Consider the following 6,770-nt stretch of genomic DNA (forward strand, 5'->3'; position numbering starts at 1 on the left):
CATATAGTTCAACATTTTCCATCGAAAAACAAATTTTACGCTACTTTTCTCTTAATGCACTGACATTTGAATCGAACAAAACCAAGCGACAACTAAAAAGAAGACGAAAACATCGGGTACAAATTCATTTCTGTTTTCTTCGATTCAACCAAGACGAATTGGATTATTGAATGACAGGAGGGATTGAAAAGAGATGAACGTTCCAAATGCAGCTTATTTGTTCTAATTGTACAAATGTTTTTGGCCTGGTGTCTGCTGTCAAAGATACATTCTTTGATCTACTCCTCCGTCCAGACGCGTAAACACTCCATCGTAAATAAAAATTCAGAGCTCATAACAAAGATATATATGCTTTGCGGTTCTAAAACGAAAAGTGGAACTCAAATGACTAGTAAACCACCCGAAGACCTAATCGATAACTTAACTACAACAACAGTAAAAGAACTAACAAGATGTGGGGTGAGTGCGGGAAGAAATCCACTAGCCTAAAACAGATGATTTTCCTTTTTACAGCAGCATCAATTACCGCAGAGAGCAATCGAAAGATTCAGATTAAGATTCCGATTCCCGGAAGAAGAAGCGGAGCAGTCTTTGGAGTTAGGCCTAGAGTATGACGATGAGATTGCACCACTGAAGTCACTTGAAGAAGCATTACTCTTGTGGGAGGAGGGCTGATGTAATGAGAGTGACAGTGATAGTTCACATTGGCCAGCTTCATGATGGTCTTCGACGTGTGCTCCTCCTGCCTCTGGTAAGGTGGCAACCTGGAGGGAAGGACAATTAATTAAACACCATGTCAGTAGGGCACATTTAATTTTCAAAGAAATACAACAATGCTCCATGAATATGAAATATATGATTCAATAAGACGAAGTCTGAACCGGAAGGACTTACATCCGTCCCTCAAGACGCTAGCTAATATTACAATGCTGTCTTGTGTGTTTTCACCACTCATTTAACGTTGTATTATTAGTCTGAGATGACACTGTAGTATCCCGATAAAGTACACTTAAAGTCTCTCTGTAGATAGTCCGAGATGACATTCTGGCACCCCGATAAGGTGCACTTAACTCTCTCTCTGAAAGGGTAGAAGGACGTTTTAATAATTTGAATTTGCTGATGAAGAGAGGGGGAGGGGGGAGGGGGTCCCGTATTTATACGAATCAGAATTGGACCACAGAATGTAAGAGTTTTTGCAGGCAAAACCGGAGACTTGAACAACAATTTTTTAGAATGTAGTTCATGTAGACAACAAAGCATGAAGAATAGGTGGACCTTGAAATTAAATAGGGCAGAATGGAATCATTTATTTGCAATGCCAAACCACTGTATTCCAAATGCTGCGCCCCAACCACTTTTTCCAAATAACTCATTAAACAAGGTAGAAAAAAATGAAGTTGACACAAAAAACTAGAGATTTTTATTGAAGAATTCTGATGCGTTATGTAAATTAGTTAGGTCTAAGAACAGAAAATTATTTTCGCACACTTGTTTTCTCCTGTGCACGGAAGGAAACAAAGAAGATTTTCAATAAAATAAAGAAGGGGACTAGTCTACTCAACACTTTCGAAGAGTTGAGAACGGTTTAGGCAAAGAGGTGACGCAACTTGACTTAAAAAATAAAAAAAAGCATGCACATTATGCCATCCATGCCGGCATGCCAGGCATGTTTAGAAAGGAATGGGATTCTCACCCCTTCAAATTTTCTACTGTCCTCTCTTTCCACTTTCTCATCTTTATAAAGAAGTCGACACAGATGTTAATGTAATTTAATCGTAACCGTTGTAAAAAAGTCGACACAGATGTTAATGTAATTTAATCGTAACCGTTCAAATAAGATGAGAGGAAAGAGGAGAATATCCTATTCCGTCTCGATTTCCTGGGTGAAACCAGAAAAAGCAAATACCAACATTGCACTCAAACTTCTTCAATTAACATAAAATACTTAAATGCAGTTGGTAGAGAGAGAGAGAGAGAGGGAAGGAGAGAACCTTCAAGAAATCAGATTCTTGCAAAGCAATTTTGAAGGCTGATGGGTGAGGGTTCTCCTTTATTCCCAATGCCAGCACGTAATCATCAAAAGAGTACGGATTTGACACTGTCTCATATATTCCACCTTTGCTGCATTGCTGCTGCTGCAAACCCTCTGAGATGTTTGAACCCATCGTCTCGGTTCTAGCTCTGATAAGTCATAGAAAAGAAACAAACAAAAAGAAGGAACATGCATCAAGGAACAAGAAAGCAACTTTCAGGGAAAAAAAAAAAAGCAAAGACATCATGCAAATGCCTTTTTGTTTGTTTCTGATCACACCATCTTTATTTCGGGATTTTCTAGTATGTTCCGCGGGATTCTATACATCAGGATTATTCGCCTCTTGCTCAAGAACTTAGTGACTTAAGATTTAACGGCTGAAAATCCTAATATATAAAATAACAAGGCACTGTAGAACTTTTGCTTTATTATACTCTTTTGACATTTGAATAGGTCTTTACAGTTTACACCCCAAAAGAAACCAAAGAACAACTAAAATAGTGGATATAATAATATATAGCTGTGCCTGCAGAGTAAAAATTTGTAGCTGGTGCTGCAAGTGCAGGTGTAGCCTAACCTTTTTGAACGGCGGGGATTGCAGATGACCTGGGAATCCGATTCTCTGGTGGGTTTGGAAGATGGGTAAAAGCTCAAACCATTTACTTCTTCAACACACCCATCATCCTCAGCCTCTTCAAACGAATGCAGTTTTCTTGTTTGCACCCTATCTGCCATTTTATAAAATAAATATAAAAAAAGATATATATATATATTATTAGCAATAAAACCTAAAGAGAGTAATAAATAGGTTCTTTTGGACAAAGTTTCCAGTTTATGCGAAGTGCCAATACTAGAAGATCGGAAAGAAGAAATGATCACGTTTTGGTGTGACCTATTTGGGGCATCCACTAAATGTCGACTACGAACAATAAATATGTATTGTTAAAGGGGGGAATACATAATAAATGGGGTGATGCTGCAGTTGCAGTTGAGTCCTCATATTTCATAAATTTATGCCATCAACGGGGTTCATAACTCTGCAACTCTAGCTCTGGGCAGAACCCATTACTGGCAAACAAATGGACAGTCAAGACACACATGAAAATGTTACAAGACGAAAACTTTTATAAGAAATCGGCCGAAATAAATGAATGGGTATGTGGAAAGATGAAAACTTTGGCAAAAAATCAGCCGAAATAAATCAAGGGTATGAGAAAAGATGAAAACTTTACAATAAATCGGCAAAAATAAATCGATGGATATTTACCTTGTCTTATAATCGGATCGCCTCTCATGCTTCTATACATCTGATGATTAAAAGAAGATGGGAACAAATTATCATATAGATAGGATAAAAAGCGTGAAAGCAAATGAAATTTTAACCTATTAGACAAACAAAAGCACTTAAAAAAGCTCGAGAAAAAAAGCAAAATACCTGGAGATGGCTTTTGACATGAGAAATGGTGAGCCCTTTGACATCCATCAACTGAAGAACAAGTTTTGGAGTAGCTTCTGCGAGAGAAAAAAGAAAAAATTATACAAAAAATAATTAAAAAACTTCTAAAGAGCTAACAAAAATAGAAGGTGGGGTTTTGTAGTTACTTACTTTTATGGCCTCCAAGCCTTTCAATGGCCTGAAGAAAGCAGCGATGAAGCTCAGGAGTCCATCTCAAACGAGGCACCTTTGATCTCACATACTGCCTGACGGCGCCGTTTCTTGCACTGCAACTACTTGTAGTCATTTTTTTCTCCCACCAACCTGGATCTTCCCCAGATCCCTTGATAAACTGCTTACAACCTTCACACCCTCAAGACCAGAACGAAACGGCGTCGTCCTGGTATCGTTTTCTCCTCTTAAAAAGTTTTAAACCCGTTGAAAGTGTGTGTTGGTCACTGCAGACACTAAGAGGGCATTTAAAAAAGGACGACTTTAAAGCCTATCTCAGAGAGGAGAGAGAAACAAGAGAGAGAGAGAGAGATCACGAGAAAACGATAAGACGAGCTGAGAAGCTCTGTAAATTCCTTAAAGAGTCTGATAATACCTATTTGCTATTGCTGCAATTGCTAGTATTTCCCTAGCCTGCCTGCCCTGCCTCACCTGCTAACCGTACTTTTTACTATTCTATATTTACCCCTCTCTCTCTCTCCTCCTGCTGCTTCTGCTGCCTGCGCCTTCTGTTTATTTCTTGTACACCTTCCTTGCACCCACTGCCAACCCAAATATTAATAAATATAATTTGAAAGGAAAAAAGTTATTGAAATTTCAAAAATTTTATTTTACTTTTTTAATAAACGTATTTTTTATCTAAATGTAAAACATTTGGAATGAAAATTGAAAATACAAAAAACTCTCTCTCTAATAACGTATCACACTCACTCACGAGCTTCTGAAATTCTGATGGATCTTTTATTTTTTATTTTTTTTTACCCTTCTTCTCTCTAACTCTTTGCCCCTGTACCAAACCAATAGGGAGGATGCTACAACTGCTTCGCCTTGACCTTTTTCTTTCTCTCTCATGATTTCCAATTCCTGGTTCTGAACGTCGTCATGATATCAAAAATCCATGAAGTTATTATTATTTCCATTTTATCGACCCAAATAACAAAAGGAAGAAAATAAATCATTGTTTATTTGTCTTTCTCTCTAATATTTCTGTCTTTTTATATTCCCCTCGACACTCGACAGTCTCTTTTATTTTCCGAAGTCAAATATGTATAAATCATATCACGTGCACGTGGTAGAAAAACTGAAAAGTATTCAGATTCGGAAAGACGTTTTTGCCCTTATTGTATGTAAATGCGATGGGATAAAGGATCCTAAGTCCAGAGTACTGGTGTTGGGGATGAGTTGTTATGTTGTATGCTGTCCTTGGCGAGGGCAGGAAGGGCAGAGGGGTGGTTGGTCCTTGCGAAAAACTTCTCCTCGGGATGGCCATGCTCCCCTAACCCTAACTCAATTACAAATTTTGCATGCTTGGAAAAGGATTTGACTTATCCGTTTATCTTATATCGTGTGATTATTTTTTGTTAATATTATTTCTGTTTAATTTTAAATTTTAAATTTTAAATCATTTCTGATTACACGATATACGATTAACGATCATGATCACAGAATTTCTGAAATCTCCAAAAAAAGAATAGAATCCTCTTCCTTCCATGATAAAATCCACTTTCCCCAACCCAATAAAACCAATTCTCACATTTGTTAAGCAAATTAAAAAAATTAAAGTCAAAATTGGCGTATTTCTTTTCCCTAATTATATTACAATCTACTTTGGCATGACACGCTTATCATGATCTAAATAAAGATAAATTTTTGCATTGTTGTCTAATTAGAGAAGTTTTGGCCTCCTATAGAATAACATAAAATCGATCGAGAAATGTGTTTTATATATGACGTTGTACGACTTTATCTAATTTTGTTTCCTTCTGAGTAGCATAACCCTTTGGTACAACATTTATTGGACGTCCTCCTTCCTTTTGTTTTTTCTTTTCAGTACCATGGTATTGGAAGACGAATATGCTTTATGATATGGGCAAGTTGAATCATATGATTGAATGGAAGTAGATGAAAATGCTAGGTCCCCTCTTTTAAATGGGTTGGCATCATTTTAAGACACAGCACAAAATTATGTCTTTCTAAAAAATAGGCAATGTTAGGAAGATTAAATTTTTTTAAATCAAATGATGTGGTTGTCAATTATTGAATTATTACATAATTGTTAATTAACGTGTTTATTTTCTATTAATGACATATAATTTAGTTTGCAAATTTAATTTAATATTTTGGTTTACCAAGCATTACGCTAAAAAAAAAGTAAAATACTCAGCATGGGAATTGGAATGGGTTGATGCAATATATTAATAATTTAAAATGCACCAAAGAAAAACAAACGATTAGACGAACCGAGTTTGGTTCATGGTTGGAGGGTTAATTTCCATTTAAGTTAATTAGTGGTTAAATCGATGGAGAATTATTAAAACAACGCATTTTTAGGGTTCATGGTTGGTTGCTTGAAGGGTATAGTACAAAGTTACCTAACCCTAACCACTTTTCAATGTGTCTTCATTCAGCTATGAAGCAGCCGGTGCGGTAACGGGAGCGCGGGGATTCGGCTGGATAATTCGCCGGAATTCGGCATGGTTCTGGCGCGAAACGCAGCCGTTTGAAACCTTTGGGGCAGAGAGAAACCTTAGAGGAGAGGAAAGCAATACATAATACTATCTACAGAGGCAGCCATATTCCTTTCGAAACCTCCGTGCTTCGTAGGTCTGCAACTACAGAGGTACACGGTAACAGAGTTACTGAGAGATAAGATATGTAGAATGGTATTATACGTACACTTCTTTTTACCACTCATTCATTCCTCTCAATTTCTGACGGTCGATTTAAATAAATTTAAAAAAAATTAAATGATAAAAATTAACAAAAGCTTGGGTAACGTAAAAATGAGTGTGCAGATAGCAACCCGCTTTTTATACACTCTATGTATATATGTGTCTGCTTGATTTAGGTTTTTCTTGCTAAGCTCGGTCATTAATCCAATTCCCACTGAATCCCATAATTCTGAATTCCATTTGCTTCTCAATCTCTTTAAGTTTGTCTGCATGTTGAGGGACCCTTCCATAGTTCATATATATATATATATATAGAGAGAGAGAGAGAGAGAGAGAGAGAGAGAGAGAGAGAGAGAGAGAGAGAGAGAGAGAGAGAGAGATACATATATATATATATATA

The 6,770-nt window shown here is 36.8% G+C and overlaps 1 long non-coding RNA gene and 1 pseudogene across 1 annotated transcript; both read right to left on the bottom strand.

Annotated features, from left to right (window-relative positions):
- Positions 1–112: 112 nt before the first annotated feature.
- Positions 113–4,310, bottom strand: LOC126606412 (myb family transcription factor MOF1-like; annotated as a pseudogene).
- Positions 1,398–1,893, bottom strand: LOC126606413 (uncharacterized). The gene is made up of 2 exons (XR_007617202.1): positions 1,781–1,893; positions 1,398–1,734 (listed from the first exon to the last, which is right to left on the bottom strand). It is a non-coding gene; the product is annotated as an uncharacterized LOC126606413 (long non-coding RNA).
- Positions 4,311–6,770: the final 2,460 nt, after the last annotated feature.

Source organism: Malus sylvestris, chromosome 16 (assembly GCF_916048215.2).
Source record: "Malus sylvestris chromosome 16, drMalSylv7.2, whole genome shotgun sequence".
NCBI lineage: Eukaryota > Viridiplantae > Streptophyta > Magnoliopsida > Rosales > Rosaceae > Malus > Malus sylvestris.